Source organism: Elephas maximus, chromosome 16 (assembly GCF_024166365.1).
Source record: "Elephas maximus indicus isolate mEleMax1 chromosome 16, mEleMax1 primary haplotype, whole genome shotgun sequence".
Lineage (NCBI taxonomy): Eukaryota > Metazoa > Chordata > Mammalia > Proboscidea > Elephantidae > Elephas > Elephas maximus.
The window spans coordinates 83986493-84007852 of NC_064834.1; positions in this window are offsets into that span (position 1 = coordinate 83986493).

Here is a 21360-nt window from a genome sequence, read left to right on the forward strand (position 1 = left end):
CCTAAATTCAATAAAACAAATACCATATACTTGGAAAAATAATTTCAGGGAGCCTGGGAAAACAACATGATCCAAGGTTTTGGAAAAATAAAAAATAGTATGAATTTTACTTAAGCTTGAAGTGAAAGATAGAAAAATATGGAACAAAATTTTTTGCTAAATCCAGTCAATCTTCTTCAGAAAAGAGAGCAGTTTTAAACTGGGAGATTTCCCAAAGGGCATTTCAGTGCCATACTGTTAAGCCACTCTAAGAATGAGCACATTGAATTTTTAATTCTTTAGATTCATAGAAATTACAACATGACATGTTGAATTAACTTGCAAACGGCTACACTTATGGACAGCTATTGTGGAACAAAGAAGTACCACCGAGTAACAGGGGCAAACATTATGCCAATTTTCAGAAGGAGAGAAAGCAGAATCCTGGGATTAAATACTGCTGAGCCTGATGATCAACAGTGGGAAAACCTTGAGAACATTGTTAAACAATTGGTTTGTCGACACGTTGAGCAAGTGTGATCGGTAGGTGCAAATGTAGGTTAATTCTAATAAAATGTTTTTAAAAATAGCACATTTGGGGAAATGAGGTTTTGCAGGTTGTTAATGAGGGAGTGGATGCTGCATGCATTTGGTGGAGGGCGAAACTACCATCTTCCTATCCAGACAGGACATATCTGAATCCATGTTTGGCCAGTCCTGGCCACAGTGACTTTGAGAACTTTGGGTGAGGAATGTCAGCATCTTGAGCCTCAGTCTTCTTTCATGAAAGTGAAAGAAATAATGTTTACCCTGAGCATTTGGAGAGGGTTAAATGCCCCAGAAGCATGTGTGAGAAGAGTCTACTGTACAGAAGTAGACACTGGTACATAGAAGACGTATTAAAACTGATGAATTCATCACTCTCAAAAGAATTATCTTTCAAAAAAATAATAATAAACAAAAACACAACAGCACATGAGGATCAGTGTGGTCACAGTCCAAATCCTGCTTCCTACACTAAACAGCTATAGTGTCCTTCACTATTAAGTGAGTATTCATATCCTCTTGTGTACACTGAGAATCATCACAGTTTATACACTCATTGCACGTAATACGTTGGGGCTAAATAAACGGTAGGCATATGCTGCTAACGTAGAGGGAATGGAGCCACAGAATATATTAGGAAACCTGCAAGGGAAAGCAGAGCTATACTGTGAAAAATTCACAGTTTGCACCCAGGCCCCTATCCTAAGCCTTTTAGTCCACTGCCATATAAAAGAAATACAAACCTAAGATGACTTAAAGTTGGCAGAGATAGATAACCCACATTATCTCAATAGGCAAGAGTCTGATTCTGAAGCAAAAAGATCACATTTAATAGGGTTAAATGGAAAGCCTAGGACTTTGCTTAAATTTAATTGCACAATTACAGGATGGGAAATTTGTTTGGGAAATTGTACCTGTGATACTATTCTGGAGGTTTTCTTTGATCAGAAGCTCAAAACAAATAGTTCAATGGAGAAATTATGAGGACATCTAGTGGATTCTTTGTCTTTCTTAATAGAAATATAGCACAGACTATGAGAAGCTAAAAATAAATGCATCTGGTGCTACTAGCCCATGTCTGGTTCTTCGTTTAGGCAATATTTTAAAATTGCGTTATTGATCCACCGGAGTATTTGTTGGGGGATTGAGTTGGAGTCTGGAAAAGTGCTATTGGAGAACCTTTTTGAAGGATATGCTGCTATTGAAATGATAATGTTACGTAGAAATAATATTCCCTAAATGGGTTTTCATTTGGAAGAGAAAAAATACGCTCTGCGTGCTTTCAATGCGAGAACTACATCAAACGTGGAAAAATTCTAGAGAGGACCATTTTAGGTAAATAAAAATAATTTTCTCTCTGCAAGAATATTATAGGAAGTAAATTGCTTGTGGCTGGATCACCAGCTTTTATAATACCACAAAAAAGACTTCTTCATGATATTCAAGAAGGAGTTAAATGACATACTGGGTAGCCCTCTTGCCATAATGTGAGACTGGTTATCTATCACTATGATCGTTCTGCCTCCAGAGTCACCCAACCCAACTCATTCTTCATGTTAATGTACTTGAGTATTCTTCAAAAATTACAATCCTCATTTTGCCACTCCATTGTTTTAACATACTCAGAGACCCTCAAACACCAATGCGTGGCACCCTTCCTCATCTCTGATCTGGTCTCTGTTGTCTCATGCTTCCTCTCCCCAATCTCACCCTCTCACCAGTTGCTCCAACCATGACTGGAAAGCCACACACTCAAGCCTATGTTCCTTTGCACATGCTGGTTTCTCTCTCATCCCCCTAGAGTAGCTTGCTGAAGATCTCTTTATCCTATAAGACCTGGATCAAGCATTGTCCCTTCTGCAAAACTTCCCCTGACAGCCCCTTCTTTCTGTTCATATTTTACTTCATCTTCTTCCTCCATTTAGTGTCTTGTTGGCTTCCCCTTCTTCCTTATGAATAGTTTAGAAGCGCGGTCTGGGTTTAAGTTCCCTTTGCCTCCCAAATGCTTAGCCTAGTTTTGGCCTGTAGAAGCTATTTAATAAATGTATGATTATGACATTTATTACTTAATTTTTTTATTATTTAATGTTATTTAATAAATGTATGATATCTATTAAGTATTATCACACACTTTGGACATGTTATCAGGAGGGTCAGTCCCTGGAGAAGGACATTATGCTTGGTAAAGTAGAGGGTCAGCAAAAAAAGAAAAACCCTCAACAAAATGGATTGACACAGTGGGCTCAAGCATAATAATAATTGGGAGGATGGCGCAGGTCCAGGCAGTGTTTTGTTCGATTGTACACGGGGTTGCTATGAGTCAGGACCAACTCGATGGCACCTAACAACATGAAATGAAAAGGTGGATTCTGTGGTTACTCAGATTGGTATATTTAATTTGCTTCCGTAATGTTAATCTATTCCCGTCTTCAACTATTGCCCTCCATCCGTAAATTCTCAGGTTATGTTGATCTTACCAATTTTTTTAAAGCCCGCTTAAAGAGTTATTGTTGTTTCAATTCAAGGTTTTTCAGCTATTGTATTTTCCTTTGCCACAACATTTTTTTTCCAGTCCTAATATGTACCTGGGACTGGTGGTGTTTGTGGGAAGGGTGTCATGATTAGGCTTGAGAGGACTATCTGTTAATATTTTACCTCATGTTACCTAGAATAACCCACCTTAAGTGAGAGGATTTGCTTTAGGGATCCCTCCATGGTATTTACTAGAAGAGAAAGCATGTACTCAAACTTAACCTGGCCTCTCCCACCCACTTTACCTTGAGGTTGAAAGAAGGGGTGTAGAGAAGCCAGGAACCAGCACTTGATATGTTAAGATCTGGGTCAGAAAGATGTGGATTTTCTTCATTTGGGAGAGGGGCAGGACTAACCAGAATTCAGTCACAGGAGAGGAGTCTTGCTGTAGTGAGACAGTTCCTTGCTGAGATTTATTCTTTTGGCTCCTCTGAGACCTGAGATATTTGATGTACATAATTACTCCAGGTGCCACATTTGGAGAGAGAAGCATGTAGAGGGATTTCTTTTCCTTCTAAAATCTCATATTCAGAATAATCTTTGCCCTGGAGAATATGCCTGAATGAGCTGAGGGGAAAATCCTGAAACAATAAAATTGTCCTAGAGCAGGAATGAAAGAGAATCCCTGGGGATGTTTATTTGTTTTCATATCAAATGATGTGCAGAGGGCTAGACTGAAGTCCTTCAAGGCAGCTCTTTGTAAAAATTACAATCAATTATTTGTGAACCAGTATATATTAAACATAAATACATCACTTCAGCAGAAAACTAAGTAGCCTGTAGATGGGTAAATTTATATTTTCTTCCCATGGGGACAACTTAATGCCATCTTTATGAAATACTATATTTCACAATACTGTTTTTCCTGAAAATTTCTTTTTACATACTATAAAACCATCACACTATTTTTCTCTTCCCATGTTGCTAACATCATCGCTGTTGGGGGAACTTTGCTGTTGTTGTTGTTAGGTGCCATTGAGTCGGTTCCGACTCATAGCAACCCTATGCACAACAGAACGAAACACTACTCTGTCCTGAGCCATCCTTACAATCGTTGCTATGCTTGAGCTCCTTGTTGCAGCCACAGTGTCAATCCAACTCGCTGAGGGTCTTCCTCTTTTCTGCAGTCCATGTTCTCTGCCAAGCATGGTGTCCTTCTCCAGGGACTGATCCCTCCTGACAACATGTCCAAAGTATGTAAGACGCAGTCTCGCCATCCTTGCTTCTAAGTAGCATTCTGGTTGTACTTCTAAGACAGTTTTGTTTGTTCTTTTGGCACTACATGGGCTATTCAATATTCTTTGCCAACACCACAATTCAAAGGCATCAATTCTTCTTCGGTCTTCCTTATTCACTGTCCAGCTTTCGCATGCATATGATGTGATTGAAAATACCATGGCTTGGGTCAGGAGCACCCTAGTCTTCAAGGTGACATCTTTGCCCTTCAAACTTGAAAGAGGTTCTTTGCAGCAGATTTACCCAGTGCAATGAGTCTTTTGATTTCATGACTGCTGCTTCCATGACTGTTGATAGTGGATCCAAGTAAAATGAAATCCTCGACAACTTCAATCTTTTCTTCTTTTATCGTGATGTTGCTCATTGGTCCAGTTGCGAGGATTTTTGTTTTCTTTATGTTGAGGTGTAATCCGTACTGAAGGCTGCGGTCTTTGACCTTCATTAGTAAGTGCTTCAAGTCCTCTTCACTTTCAGCAAGCAAGGTTGTGTCATCTGCATAACACAGGTTGTTAATGAGTCTTTTTCAAATCCTGATGCCCCGTTCTTCTTCATACAGTCCAGCTTCTCGGATTATTTGCTAAGCATACAGATTGAATAGGTATAGTGAAAGAATACAATCCTGACGCACACTTTTCCTAACTTTAAACCAGTCAGTATCCCCTTGTTCTGTCCGAACAACTGCCTCTTGATCTATATAAAGTTTCCTCATGAGCAGAATTAAGTGTTCTAGAATTCCCATTCTTCGCAATGTTATCCATAATTTGTTGTGATCCACACAGTCGAATGCCTTTGCATAGTCAATAAAACACAGGTAAACATCCTTCTGGTATTCTCTGCTTTCAGCCAGGATCCATCTGACATCAGCAATGATATCTCTGGTTCCACGTCCTCTTCTGAAACCAACCTGAATTTCTGGCAGTTCCCTGTCGATATACAGCTGCAGCCGTTTTTGAATGATCTTCAGCAAAATTTTGCTTGCGTGTGATATTAATGATATTGTTCTATAATTTCCACATTTGGTTGGATCACCTTTCTTGGGAATAGGCATAAATATGGATCCCTTCCAGTTAGTTGGCCAGAAAGCTGTCTTCCATATTTCTTGGCATAGACGAGTGAGCACCTCCAGCGCTGCATCTGTTTGTTGAAACATCTCAATTGATATTCCATCAATTCCTGGAGCCTTGTTTTTCACCAATGCCTTCAAAGTAGCTTGGACTTCTCCCTTCAGTACCATCAGTTCCTGATCATATGCCACCTCTTGAAATGGTTCAACATCGACTAATTCTTTTTGGTATAATGACTCTGTGTATTCCTTCCATCTTCTTTTGATGCTTCCTGCGTCGTTTAATATTTTCCCCATAGAATCCTTCACTATTGCAACTCGAGGCTTGAATTTTTTCCTCAGTTCTTTCCACTTGAGAAACACCGAGTGTGTTATTCCCTTTTGGTTTTCCAACTCCAGCTGTTTGCACCAGTCATTACAATACTTTACTTTGTCCTCTCGAGATGCCCTTTGAAATCTCCCATTCAGTTATTTTACTCCATCAATTCTTCGTTTTGCTTTAGCTGCTCAATGTTCGAAAGCAAGTTTCAGAGTCTCCTCTGACATCCATCTTGGTCTTTTCTTTCTTTCTTGTCTTTTCAGTGACCTCTTGCTTTCTTCAAGGATGATGTCCTTGATGTCATTCCACAACTTGTCTGGTCTTTGGTCACTAGTGTTCAATGGGTCAAATCTATTCTTCAGATGGTCTCTAAATTCAGGTGGGATATACTCAAGGTCATTTTTGGCTCTCATGGACTCGCTGTGATTTTCTTCAGTTTCAGCTTGAACTTGGATATGAGCAATTGATGATCTGTTCCACAGTCGGTCCCTGGTCTTGCTCTGACGATATTGAGCTTTTCCATCGTCTCTTTCCACAGATGTAGTCAGTTTGAAATCTGTGTGTTCCATCTGGTGAGGTCCATGTGTATAGTTTCCGTTTATGTTGGTGAAAGAAGGTATTTGCAATGAAGAAGTCATTGGTCTTACAAAATTCTATCAAGTGTCTGTCAGTTTGTCCTACTGTGGGGGCTTGCTTGTTGCTGTGATGCTGGAAGCTATGCCACTGGTATTCAGATACCAGCAGGATCACGCATGGAGGACAGGTTTCAGCAGAGCTTCCAGACTAAGACAGACTAGGAAGAAGGACCTGGCGGTCTAATTCTGAAAAGCATTAGCCAGTGAAAACCTTATGAATAGCAGAGGAACATTGTCTGATATAGTGCTGGAAGATGAGCCCCCAGCTTGGAAGGTGCTCAAAAGATGACTGGGGAAGAGCTGCATCCTCAAAGCAGAGTCAACCTTAATGATGTGGATGTAGTAAAGCTTTTGGGGCCTTCATTTGCTGATGTGGCACAACTCAAAATGAGAAGAAACAGCTGCAAACATCCATTAATAATCGGAACCTGGAATGTACGAAGTATGACTCTAGGAAAATTGGAAATCATCAAAAATGAGATGGAACACATAAACATCGATATCCTAGGCATTAGTGAGCTGAAATGGACTGGTATTGGCCATTTTCAATTGGACAATCATATAGTCTACTATGCTGGGAATGACAACTTGAAGAGGAATGGTGTTGCATTCATCGACAAAAAGAACGTTTCAAGATCTATCCTGAAGTACAACGCTGTCAGTGATAAGATAATATCCATACGCCTACAAGGAAGACCAGTTAATACAACTATTATTCAAGTTTATGCACCAACCGCTAGGGCCAAAGATGAAGAAATAGAAGATTTTTATCAACTGCTGCAGTCTGAAATTACTCGAACATACAATCAAGATGTGTTGGTAATTATTTGAGATTGGAATGTGAAAGTTGGAAACAAAGAAGAAGGATCAGTAGTTGGAAAATATGGTCTTGGTGATAGAAGCATTGCTGGAGATGGAATGATAGTGGAACTTTAGAGATGATAAAAACTGACTGGATTTGGTTTTGAATATATTATTAACTGCAAAGACTGTTTTCACACCAAGGGAGGCTGGCAGTGACCTGAAACAAGCCTAATTTGGAGAGAGAAATGCCACAAATATTTTATAATTTTCATCTGACTTTAATTTTTTTTTTTACTATTCCTTCTACAGCCACATTATTTTATTGAAGCGTAACCCAGATTTGATTCACAAGAAGCCATTCTCTCCCTCTGTCATCTGCATAGGTGCACTGCCTTTTCCACCTTCTCTGCGTCTCATTCATGTAGTTGGTTATACAGCCTCCATTCCTCTACATTTAAAGAGAAATATGGCTTCTGTCAGGTATCAGTTATGGCACACTTTAGTTTAAAAAGACTCAGAAAAATAGGAGGAGTTACAAGGAGGTTTTTTGAGGGAAATAGAAGGAACACTTGAAAACTGTTAATGAAATATAGCATCTTGAGAATGAACTTGGAATCCTTTGAGCAAAATAATAGTTTATTGTTCACAAGTGTCTGCTGCAGCAGCCAATAATATTGGAATATGGGCTTCCTTGGGGTCAATATTTAATTTTTGTAGTATCAAAACTCCTCTGTATTCTTAAAATATTAATGTCTCTTAAAAGCAGTGTTTTCACATTTCAGAGAGCACTAAAGTTTCCTTCCAAAAGTATTAAGGTGCAACTATATTCCTGATCCATTGTAGTTTGCAAGCTGTACCAAAAAACCTAAACCAGATCCACTGCCATGGCGTTGATTCTGACTCATAGCGGCCCTATAGCACAGGGTAGAACTGCCCCATAGGGTTTCCAAGGCTGTGATCTAAATTTACGGAAGCAGACTGCCACATCTTTCTGCCGTGGAGTGGCTGATGGGTTCAAATTGTCAGCCTTTTGGTTAGCAGAAGAGCGCTTTAACCACCACACCACCAGGGCTCTTTTCCTCTTCTAAACCAAAAGCAAAAACAAAACCCATTGCCTTGGAGTCGATTTCGACTCACACTGACTCTGCAGAGTGTCCCATAGGGTTTCCAAGGAGCAGCTGGTGGGTTTGAACTGCTGATCTTTTTGTTAGCAGCTGAACTCTTAACCACTGCGGAAGAAGCAGACTTACCTGAAGGTATGAGCTTTTGAACCTGGAGACAGAGATTAGCAGATGCTGGAGCCAATGGTATTACCTCAGTGTAGAAATTCCCTGGCCTATGAACTGGAGGACAGGGAAACAAGGGAAGAAAAAAACCTGATTTTCCTCACAAGATCTGCTCCTCCCTCAATCTTCCCCCAGTTACCTAGGCCAAAAGTCTTGATATCATCCTTGATTCCTATCTTTTCTCCATTTCCCACATCCAATCCATCAGAAAGTCCTCTTGGTTCTACCTCAAAACTTATCCTAGATAAAACCACTTCTCTGGTCCACATTTTTCAAGTGGATTACTGTGCTACTCTCCTACTCAGTGTGCTTGCTTCCTCTCTTGCCACTGCTTCAGTCCAATATCGAAACAGGAGTTTAAAACATGAATCACTTCTCAGCCTGCGTAAAGCTCTTCAGTGGCTTCTCAGTGCACATAGAATAAAATCCACACTCCTTAGCCCACCTTACATGCTGTACATCATCTACTCTCTGCCCTAATTTGTATTATTCTCCCTTTGCTCACTCTGCTCCAGCTACCTAGCCTACCCACATGGGCCACGTAAGCATTCTGTTCCTCAAACACGCTCTTACTCACCTTGGGTCTCATGTATTTGTTGTTCCCTTTGCCTAGAACACTCTACCCCGAGATCTGCATGTGGCTGGCCCCTCATCATTCAAGTCTCAGCTAAGAGAGGCCTTTCTAGGCCACCCAGTCTTAAGTACCCTCTTCCCAGTCACTCTACTATATTATTCTGTTTTTATTTATTTTCGTTCCATAGGGCAAGGAGTTTTCCTTATTTAATACCATATCCTTAGTGCCTAGAACAGTGCCTGGCATACAGCTTGTTGGTGTTGTAGTTAGGTGCCATCCAGTCAGTTCCAACTCATAGCTACCATATGTGCAACAGAATGAAACACTGCCCAGTCCTGCACAATTCTCACAATCGTTGTTATGCAAGCCCATTGTTGCAGCCACTGTGCCAATCCATCTAGTTGAGGATCTTCTTCTGTTTTGCTGACCCTCTTACTTTACCAAGCACAACATCCTTCTCCAGGGACTGGTCCCTCCTGATAACATGTCTAAAATACATAAGATGGAGACTTGCCATCCTTGCTTCTAAGGAATATTTGTCTGTACTTGTTCCAAGACAGATTTGTTTGTTCAATATTCTTTGCCAACACCATAATTCAAAGGCATCAGTTCTTCTTTGGTCTTCCTTATTCTTTGTCCAGCTTTCACATGCATATATACAAGGCAATTGAAAACACCACAGCTAGGGTCAGGCAGACCTTAGTCCTTAAAGTGACATCTTTGCTTTTTAACACTTTAAAGAGGTCTTTTGCAGCAGATTTGCCCAATGCAATGCTTCTTTTGATCTCTTGACTGCTGCTTCCATGGGTGTTGATTGTGAATCCAAGTAAACTGAAATCCTAACCAACTTCTTTTCTCCATTTATCATGATGTTGCTTATTGGTCCAGTTGTGAGAACTTTTGTTTTCTTTATGTTGAGGTGTAATCCATACTGAAGGCTGTGGTCTTTGACCTTCATTAGTAAGTGCATCAAGTCCTCTTCACTTTCAGCAAGCAAGGTTGTGTCATCTGAATAATGCAGGTTGTTAATGAGTCTTCCTTCAATCCTGATGCCCCATTCTTCTTCATATAGTCCAGCTTCTTGTATTATTTGCTCAGCATACAGATTGATTAAGTATGGTGAAAGGATGCAACCCTGATGCACACCTTTCCTGACTTTAAACCACACAGTATCCCTTGTTCTGTTAGAACAACTCTTTTTTTCATATTTTATTGTGCTTTAAGTGAAAGTTTACAAATCAAGTCAGTCTCTTATACAAAACCTTGTATACACCTTGCTATATACTCCTAGTTGCTCTCCCCCTAATGAGACAGCACATTCCTTCTCTCCATCCTGTGTTTCTGTGTCTATTCAGCCACCTTCTGTCCCCCTCAGCCTTCACATCTCCCTTCCGGACAAGAGCTGCACACATAGTCTCCTGTGTCTACTTGATCCAAGAAGCCCACTCTTTGCCAGTATCATTTTCTGTCTTATAGTCCAGTCCAATCCCTATCTGAAGAGTTGGCTTTGGGAATGGTTTCTGTCTTGGCCTAACAGAAGGTCTGGGGACCATGTCCTCTGGGTTCCCTCTAATCTCAGTCAGACCATAAAGTCTGGTCTTTTTAACGAGAATTTGGGGTCTGCATCCCACTGCTCTCCTGCTCCTTCAGGGATTCTCTGTTGTGCTCCCCATCATGACAGTTGTCAGTTGTAGCAGGGCACCATCTACTTCTTCTGGTCTCAGGCTAATGTAGCCTCTGATTTATGTGGCCCATTCTGACTCTTGGGCTCGTACTTACCTTGTGTCTTTGGTGTTCTTCATTCTCCTTGTGGGTTGAGACCAATTGTTGCATCTTAGATGGCTGCTTGCTAGCGTTTAAGACCCCAGATGCCACTCTCCAAAATGAGAACGACTGTCTTGAACTATGTACAGCTTCCTCGTGAGCATAATTAGATGTTTTGGAATTCCAATTCTTTGCAATGTTATCCATAATTTGTTATGATTCATACACTCGAATGCTTTGCATAGTCAATAAAACACAGCTAAACATCTTCCTGGTATTCTCTGCTTTCAGTCAGGATCCACCTGGCATCAGCAATGATAACCCTCATTACATGTCCTCTTCTGAATCCAGCTTGAATTTCTGGCAGTTCCCTGTTAATGTACTGCTGCAACCACTTTTGAATGATCTTCATTTTGCTTGTGTGTGACGTTAATGATATTGTTCGATAACTTCTGCATTTGGTTGGGTCACCTTCTTCGCAATGGGCACAAATATGGCTCTCTTCCAGTTGGTTGGCCAGTTAGCTCTCTTCCAAATTTCTTGGCATAGACGAGTGAGCACTTGTAGCACTGCATCCATTTATTGAATATGTCTAGTGGTATTCTCAATTCCTGGAGACATTTTTCGCCAATGCATTCAGTGTAGCTTGAACTTCTTCCTTCGGCACCATTGGTTCTTAATACCTCCTGAAATGTTTGAATGTTGAGCAATTATTTTTGGTACAGTGATTCTGTGTATTACTTCTATCTTCTTTTGATGCTTCCTGAATCGTTCAGTATTTTCCCTCTAGAGTCTTTTAGGAAAGCCACCTGAGGCTTTAATTCATCTTTATTTCTTTCAGCTTGAGAAATGCTGAGTGTGTTCTTCCCTTTTGGTTTTCTAATTCCAGGTCTTGACACATTTCATTATAGCACTTTTTTTCTTGAGCTGTCCTTTGAAATCTTCTGTTCAGCTCTTTTACTTCACTGTTTCTTCATTTTCTTTTAGCTACTGTAATTTCAAGAACAACTTTCAGAGTCTCTTTTGACATTCATTTTGATCTTTTCTTTCCTGTCGTTTTGATGAGCTCTTGCTTTCTTCATGTATGATGTCCTGGATTTCATTCTACAACTTGACTGGTCTTCGGTCATTAGTGTTCAATGTGTCAAATCTGTTTTTGAGATGGACTCTAAATTGAGGTGGGATATATTTAAGGTTGTACTTTGGCTCTAGTGGACTTGTTCTAATTTTCTTCAACTTCTATTTCAACTTGAATATGAGCATTTGATAGTTTGTTCCACAGTTGGCCCCTGGCCTTGTTCTGATTGATGGTATTGAGAATTCCCATTGTCCTTTTCCTTATTTCTTGGCCTACCGGGACGTCCACATATGCCCTCCTGGGACAAGTGTTCCAAAGCTCTGTAGCTCCACTGATAAGTGCCCGGAGGCGCCCCGCTCCACCAGTAAACTTTGGCCAGAAGGCTGATAGAGAAAGAAAGCCTCCTCCTGGAGCTGACACCCTGAATTTGGACTTCTAACCTACTTTACTGTGAGGAAATAAATTTTTCTTTGTTAAAGCCATCCCTTTGTGATATTTCTGTTATAGCAACACTATATAGCTAAGACAATGCTCCAACCACTAAGGCCAAAGATGAAGAACTTGAAAACTTTTGCCAACCTCTGCAGTCGGAAATTGGCCAAAAATGCACTCAAGACACATTGATACTTAATGGAGATTGGAATGCAAAAGTCAGAAACAAAGAAGGATTGGCCTTGGTGGTAGAGTGATAGAAACAATGCCAGAGAAAACATGATAGAAGTTTGCAAGACCAAAGACTTCCTCGTTGCAAATACCTTTTTCCAACAACATAAATCATGACTATAAAGTTGGACCTTACATACGAATCAAATCATTCCATGGGTCACGAAGCCTACCTCCATTGATAAGTGGCTGGAGCACCCCACTCGACTAGGAGGCCTCCTGTGAACAAACACTCAGCTCTCTCACTCTGTGGGTTAGCACTGTCTGACTCAGGTCTCCTGGTTGTGGTGCTGCCAGTTCTCTGCTGCTGTCAGTTCTCTGCTGCTGCTGGTCCTCTATCCATTCACAGTTTAAAAAACACTTCCACATTTTAGGCGTCTGTTAGAGCAGCACCGCACTCTCTCGGTACCAAATTCTGTGTTAGTTATCTAGTGCTGCTATAATACAAATACCACAAGTGGATGACTTTAACAAAGAGAAACTTATTTCCTCACAGTAAAGTAGGCTAGAAGTCCAAATTCAGGGCCTCAGGTCCAGGGGATGGCTTTCTCTCTCTGTTGGCCCTGGAGGAAGGTTCTTCTCATCAATCTTACCCTGGACTAGGAGTTCCTCCGTGCAGGATCCCAGGTCCAAAGGATGCACTCTGCTCCCAGCACTGTGTTCTTGGTGGTATGAGTTTCCCCTGTCTCTTTGCTTGCTTCTTTCTTTTATATCCCCCAAAATTGGCTTAAGATACCATCTAATCTTGTAGATTGAGTCCTGCCTCATTAACATAACTGCTGTGTATCCCTCCTTATTAACAGCATAGGGGCAGGATTTACAACACATAGGAAAAATCACATCAGATGACAAAATGGTGGACAATCACACAATACTGGGCATCACGGCCTAACCAAATGGATAAAAGGGGCACATTCTTTTGAAAACGCCAGTATGTTCTAAATATATAAAGGATTATGGTCCAAAGGATGTTATATACAATGTTGGGAATCCTTGGTACTTCATGCCCAAGTTCTCACACCTACCCAAACTCAAACAAGTGAACACAAATACATAAATTTGAACATCAATATGTGGACTGAATAAGAATTAGGGTACAAAACAAAACAAAACATAATAAGGAGTCCTGGAGGTACAATGGTTAAGTGCTCAACTACTTACTGAAAGATTGGCAATTTGAACCCACGTGGTGGCTCCTCAGGAGAAATACTTGGTGATCTGCTTCCATAAGATTACAGCCAAGAAAACTCCATGGAGCAGTTCTATTCTGTCACATGCGGTCACTATGAATTGAAATCAACTCTATGATACCTAACAGCAACAAAAATGGTTGTAATACTATACAAAAATTGTTGGTAGCTAAATTTAAGCTACTTTATGTGACTCTCATCTACATAAAAGCAGACACAGAGAAACACATATACAAATAGTTATAGATACTTTTAGAAAAGATATAGTTACACTTAAATACACATATGTATACACAAATTCACAGATCCAACAAGATTTTAGACAGAAGTTTAGCGTTATTTTTTATCTGAATGAAGACAATAGGTTTATTACCATTCACAAAGTACTTAATTGTATGTTAAAAAAAAACTTCACATAACTTTCTGAAATAAGAAAAAAGATAATTTAGGCATAGGATAATTAGTCCCATGAACATCAATTCTCATTCCATTTCTGTCACAGATCATATTGTGAACCAAATGCACATTACCCCTCCAGTATGAGAAAATGCTTAATCAAAAGAAAAAATTCCAAAGCTCAATATTGAAGCAGAAAAAAAAAAAGATGTAATGGTAAGACCCAAATGTAAAATCTCCATTTTTAAGTATTACTACATATTTTATAAGTCTAAGAAAATACAGGATCCTATGTAACAAACCATATCTTACTGCCTTAAAAACAATACTTAAAAATTGTGATTTGTGGTCTGAAAAACTAAAGTTTGAATCTATTTACTAATTATATTTCACCTCAATGAGCCTTCATTGCATTATAGTTGATTGAATAGAAAGGGAGAGGTAAGATGGTTTGGGAGAGTTGGTTCTAGTTTGGGTAGCCACTAGGCTACTAGCTATTTGACCTTAAATAAGTCACAACTTATTCGAAATTAATTTCCTCATACGCAAAATTAGAAGTAAAAATTATCTTTTTCAAGCTGCATTCAAGATTATATATATATTTTTTATCAGTGAAGTATGAACAGCTGGAATTCAAGAAAATAAAATATATTGTTTTCTGACACTTCTAAAGAATCCTCTTTACTCAGTGCAGGTGGTAGTGCCAGTGCCAGTTTAAAGAGCTAAATAAGATGCTACACTCACATGTGTGTGTGAAAGGCTGACATTCTTGTCTGAACTGTTCGGGAAGTCGCCTGCAGTCAGTGAGACAAGGTAGCTTTGGCCCGGGTGAAGACACATGCACAGTTCATGTAGGGGAGAGGTAGAGCACAGACACTGAACGGGCAGGATGCACAAGGCCTTCAACAATGAAAGATATGTTTATACTGGACTGGACTGGCTGGGCACCAGCCTCCTTATGTGGCACAATCACAGTTGGGAGGTTAAGACATATTGGGTAGAATAGAGAGAAGTGAAGTTTCCCATGGCTTCTCAACCTGGCAGTGCAGATCCCAAAATTTCCTGTCTGTTTTCCCCTTCCTGCATTGTCTCTCATGCTGTTGTTGTTGTTGTTAGGTGCCATCAAGTCAGTTCTGACTCACAGTGACCCACAATAGAACAAACCACTGCCCAGTCCTACACCATCTTGACAATTGTTGCCATGTTTGAGCCCCTTGTTACAGCGACTGTGTCAATCCACCTCATTGAGGGTCTTCCTCTTTTTTGCTGACCCTCTATTTTATCATGCATGATGTCCTTCTCCAGGGACTGGTCCCTCCTGATAACATATCCAAAGTGAGACGAAGTCTCACCATCCTCGCTTCTAAGGATCACTCTGGCTGTACTTTTTCCAAGACAGATTTGTTCATTCTTTTGGCAGTCCCTGGTATATTCAATATTCTTTGTCAATGCCATAACCACTGCCACTGAATAGACTCTGACTCATAATGACCTCTTAGGATTTCTAAGGCTGTAAATCTCTTTGGAAGCAGACTGTCACATCTTTCTCCCAAGGAACCTTTGATAGATTCAAACCACCAGCCTTCCGAACGCTTAACCACTGGGTCTCCAGGACTCCTTTTAGGGATCAACTCATCACACACCATTAAAGAGCTAGGAATTTAAACAAATTACAAGGTCTTTGCAGGTAGGATCAATGTAATTTTCTACTATTTCTTGTACTAGAATGCTTGGCACAATAATGGGTACATAATAGATCCTTGTGAACATATTGATTTAATAATAATTGATATAAAAAGTGGAAAATAAAGCTCAAGCTTCATTGTCATCCACAATTTCATAATACTAAATTGCTACTTATTATGAATATTTATAAGTGACACTACATTTAATGTCCCTAACTCTGCCTTTGAAGAATGTCAAACTAGAGCTTTGAGAACATAATTAGGACATTGGCAGAAGTTTTGATATATATGTATATATTTGATATATATATAAATAAAAAATCACTTGCCAAAAAATATTATTAATTAATCATTCACTTTTTATTCCATTTGTTTTTTTTTTCTTTTTTATTCAGCATACATTTACTTCACACATTTACTGAATATCTAAAACATGACACACAGTATGCTAGGACAAAGGAGATAAAGATAGGAAATGCTTATGGAAAAGCAAATGCAACCTCAAACTAACAATATGCTGTGGGATGAGCTTGGTGGGCACTTGGGTTGGTCATTGAAGTTCACGTTTCCTGCAGGAGATGGTGACCTTTGTGTTTTGAAAGATAAGTAAGGAAGTAAAATAATGGGAAGAAAGTATTACAAGGAAAGAATATCAAGCATGTTCTAAGGCAGGAGATGATGGGAAGAATTTTGAGTCCAGTAGTTCGGGTATAGGGCCTCTACAGCAACTGGTTACTGGCAGATACGGAAGCCCCGGTAGGGGCAGGTCACAAACACCCGCCCCTGGTATTCAGCCAGCAGCTTCTAGTTCACCCTGCCTAACGTGAAGAAATAATGGACTGTTTCTTTTTTGTGTGTGGAAGAGAATGCTATTATTAGGGTACCGTTTTATGTAGATTCTTTTGCAAGTTGAAAGATGTCTTAGAAAAGAGAAGAAAAAACATTTCAATAATCTAAAAAAAGTTATGAAAATTTAATTAAGGAAATGAGAGTGTAAATTAAGAAAAGAAAATGAGTTTTGGAAATATTAGACAAATAGAATTCTTAGGATTTCAAATTTGATTGGAAGCGAGAAATGAGTAAGACAGAACAACCTAGATTTAATCTCAGGTGTCTGGTTTGCTTTTTTGGGTGAAGAGCAAGCATGTTGAAAGAGTGGATAAAGTGTTTAGTTTTAGTCACAAGAGTTGGTAATTAGCATACTTTTCTCCCAAATTAGAAGGAAGTTTCTTAAGAGTCATTGTTTCAAAACCAAGGGAACAAATCCCATGAAAATAACGATCTCAAATTCATCATCTCCTCTGAGACAGGAGCCCCAGTCCCAGAAGGGTTCATTAATCTTTTGAAAACAGACTGCATGCTGTGGAAAGGGGCCATTAAAAAGTTTGATGTACTCACGTCCTGTTGGGCCTCTGAGGCAACAGTTTCTTGGGGATTTCTTTGTCATCCCTTCCAGAATGAGTTCTAAGTCCTGGGTGGAGGATGACAACCCCAGTGAGAGATCCATATAGCAAGTCAACATGTGTAAAATCTCATTGCCTTGCTCAAAGATGGGAACAGATTCATCCCCTGGGTCTTGAATCATCCGTCTGACTCAATTTTGTTTCAGTGCAGTAAATCTGTAAGTGGATAAAACCACATAATTGGCCACAAATTCAAAACCTGATGAATGAAATCAGTAAACCGTCCAGTTCAAACTGCATTTTTTTTTAAACTCAGATTATTTGACTGAATTGATCATGCCAAGCCATTATTTTGCCATTGGAGATGTAATTACACCAAGCAATCAAAGCACTCTTTCCCCTAGTCAAGCTCAGGCTAAGCAAAGACAAGAATTATGATACTTCATGTTAACATATGTTTCTCTGAGGTATCCAGTCTTGAATCTTCTAGCCATTGTACCTGTTTTTTCACCATAATGGTCTGAGAAATACTACATTCCAAAGAGAGAAACTAAAATTTGATTATCATTTCTGCTTGACAGCTTTTCAAATAAAAGTTCATAGATATAATAAAAGCAATGCTTTTTTCCAGATTGTTTTAAATTTAATTTTGTTATCATTCAGCAGAATTGTATAATTTTTAGTGAAGAGTCTTATGAAATTTGTTCATATATAGATGCATGTGACAACCACCAATCAGCATATTGAATAGTTTTATCCCCCAAAACTTTCTAATGCTATCCCTTTAGTGATATACTCTTCCCCAAATCTACTACCCGGTAGCCATTGATCTGTTTCCATCACTAACATTGTGTCTTTTTGAGAATGTTACATACATGAAATCATAAAGTGCCTTGATTGATTATAAGATTGACTTCTTTTCTAATTGACATAATGCCTTTGAGACTCATTCAACTTGTGTGTATCAATAGTTCATTCTTTATTTTTGTTGAATAGAATTTCATTTTAAGTGTGACTTCAGTATGCTTATTTATTCACTGCTAGAATGATATTTGGGATCTCCCAGAGTTGAGCAATTGTGAATAGAGCTGTTGTAAAATTTGAATACGGGTTTCCATGGGAACATAAGATTTCATTTCTCTAGGGTAGTATTAAAAATAATAAAAATTCAGCAGTAATGCCATGTTCTGATTATTAATGGATGTTTGCAGCTGTTTCTTCTCATTTTAAGCTGTTCCACATTAGCAAATGAAGGTCCCGGAGCTTGACTCCATGCACTTCATTAAGGTTGACTCTACTTTGAAGAAGCAATTCTTCCCCAGTTGTATTTTGAGTGCCTTCCAACCTGAGGGGCTTATCTTCTGGCACTATATCAGACAATGTTCCACGGTTATTCATAGAGTTTTCACTGGCTAATGCTTTTCAGAAGAAGAGTGCCAGATCCTTCTGTCCAGTCTCTCTTAGTCTGGAAGCTCAGCTGAAAACTTTCTACCATGGGTCACCCTGCTAGTATTTGAATACTGGTGGCATAGCTTCCAGCATCACAGTATCACAAACTGACAGAGATGTGGGGCCATTAATAATAATAACATTGAATGTACAAAGAACGAATCTTTAAAAATTGGAAATTGTCAAAAATGAAGCAGAAAGAATAAAAATCAATATTCTAGGCATTAGTGAGCTGAAATGGACTGGTATTGGCCATTTTTTTAAACTCTACTTTACATGAAGATTTACAAAGCAAAATAGTTTCTTATTAAATGATTAATACACATATATATTTTTTACATTGGTTACCACCCATGACACATCAACATTCTTTCCTTGTGGACCTTAGGTTCCTCTTCACCAGCTTTCTTGCCCCTTCCTACCTTCTTGCCCTTTTCCCTGGGCTTATGTGCCCCTTCAGTCTTTTTTTTTTCTTTTAATGGGACTGTCTAATCTTTGGCTGAAGGGTGAACCTCAGCAGTGACTTTAGTATTGAGTTAAAAAGGGGGTTCGGGAGCCGCACACTTGGGGTTTCTCCAGTCTCTGTCAAACCAGTAAATCTGGTGTTTTTTGTGTGCTTGAATTTTCAGCATTTTTCTCCAGCTCTGTCTGGGACCCTCTATGTTATCCCCGGTAGCCAGGCACCAACTAGTTGTGCTGGACTTAGTCTGGTGGAGGCTGTGGTAATTGTGGTCCATTAGTGCTTTTGATTCATCTTTCCCTTGTGCCTTTGGTTTTCTTCATTCTCCTTTGCTACAGATGGAATGGGACTAGTGGAGTATCTCAGATGGTGCTCACAAGCTTTTAAGACCCCAGACACTACTCACCAAAGTAGGATGTAGAACGTTTTCTTTATAAACTAAAGAAATTGAGCTAACTGCCCTCCAAGACCATGGACCCCACAGCCCAGTAATTTGGTCCTTCAGGGAGTTTGGATGGGTTAAAAGGTAGGCAGTTAACGTTGTGCTGGAAGTCTTAGCTATAGCAATAAGGCAAGAAAAAGGAAAAGAAGTAAAGGGCATCCAAATTAGTAAGGAAGAATTGAAATTGTCCCTATTTGCACATGATATGATACTATACATCAAACCACAAACCAAACCCAGGGCCATCAAGTCGATTCTGACTCATAGAGACCCTATAGGACAGGGTAGAACTGCCCCATACAGTTTCCAAGGAGCTCCTGGCGGATTTGAACTGCCGACCCTTTGGTTAGCAGCTGTAGCACTTAACCACTATGCCACCAGGGTTTCCCATACTATACATAGGGAACTCAAAAAAATCCACAAGAAAGCCACTGAAACTAATAGAAAGATTCAGCAGAGGAGCAGGATACAAGAAAAACATACAAAAATTAGTTGGATTCCCATGCACCAATTAAGAAAACTGCAACAAGGAACTCAGGAAAACAATACCATTTATAATAACCCCTAAAAAAATAAAATATTTAGGAATAAATCTAACCAGGGATGTAAAAGTCCTATACAAAGAAAGCTACAAAACACTACCACAAGAAACCAAAAGACACCTACATAAATGGAAAGACATACCATACCAATTCAACCCAAAGAAATCTACAAATACAATGCAATCCTGATCCAAATACCAACAGCATTCTTTAATGAGATGGAAAAACTAATCATTAACTTTATATGGAAAGGAAATAGGCCCAGATAAGTAAAGCATTATTGAAGAAGAACAAAGCAGAAGGCCTCACACTACCTGACCTCAGAACCTCCTACATAGCTACTGTTGTCAAAACAGCCTGGTTCTGGTACAACAACAGTAGACGCATTGACCAATGGAACAGAATCAAAAATTTAGATGTAATTTCATTCACCTATGGTTATCTGCTCTTTAAGAAAAAACAAAGTCCATTAATGGGGGAAAGGACAGCCTTTTTAACAAATGGTGCTGGCAAAACTGGATGTCCATCTGCCAAAAAAAAAAAAAAAAAGAAACAGAACCCATATCTCACACCATACACAAAAACTAAATCAAAATGGATCGAAGACCTAAATATAAAACCAAAACTATAAAGATCATGGAAGAAAAAATAGGATCAATGCTAGGGGCTCTAGTCCATGGCATAAATAGGATACAAACCATAACTAACAATATACAAACACCAGAAGATAAGCTAGATAACTGGTATCTTCTAAAAATTAAACAAGCTCATCAAAAGACTTAACCAAAAGAGTAACAAGAGAACCTACAGACGGAGAAAAAAATTTTGGCTATGACATATCTGACAAAGATATAATCTCTCAAATCTATAGGAAAATCCAACACCTCCACAAAAAAGACAAATAATCCAATTAAAAAATGGGCAAAGGATATGAACAAACACTTCACCAAAGAAGACATTCAGACAGGTAACAGAAACATGAGGAAATGCTCGTGACTGCTAACCATTAAAGAAATACAAATAAAAACTACAATAAGATACCATTGCACACTGACATTAGTGTCATGAATCAAAACAGGAGAAAATAACATATGTTGGAGAGGTTGCAGGGAGATTAGAAATCTTATGCACTGCTGGTGGGAATGCAAAATGGTGCAACTACTTTGGAAAACAATATGGCACTTCCTTAAAAAGATAGAAATACCATATGATCCAGCAATCCCACTCCTAGGAATATATTCTAGAGAAATAAGAGCTGTCACACAAATAGACACATGCACAACCATGTTCATTGCAGTGTTATTCACAATAGCA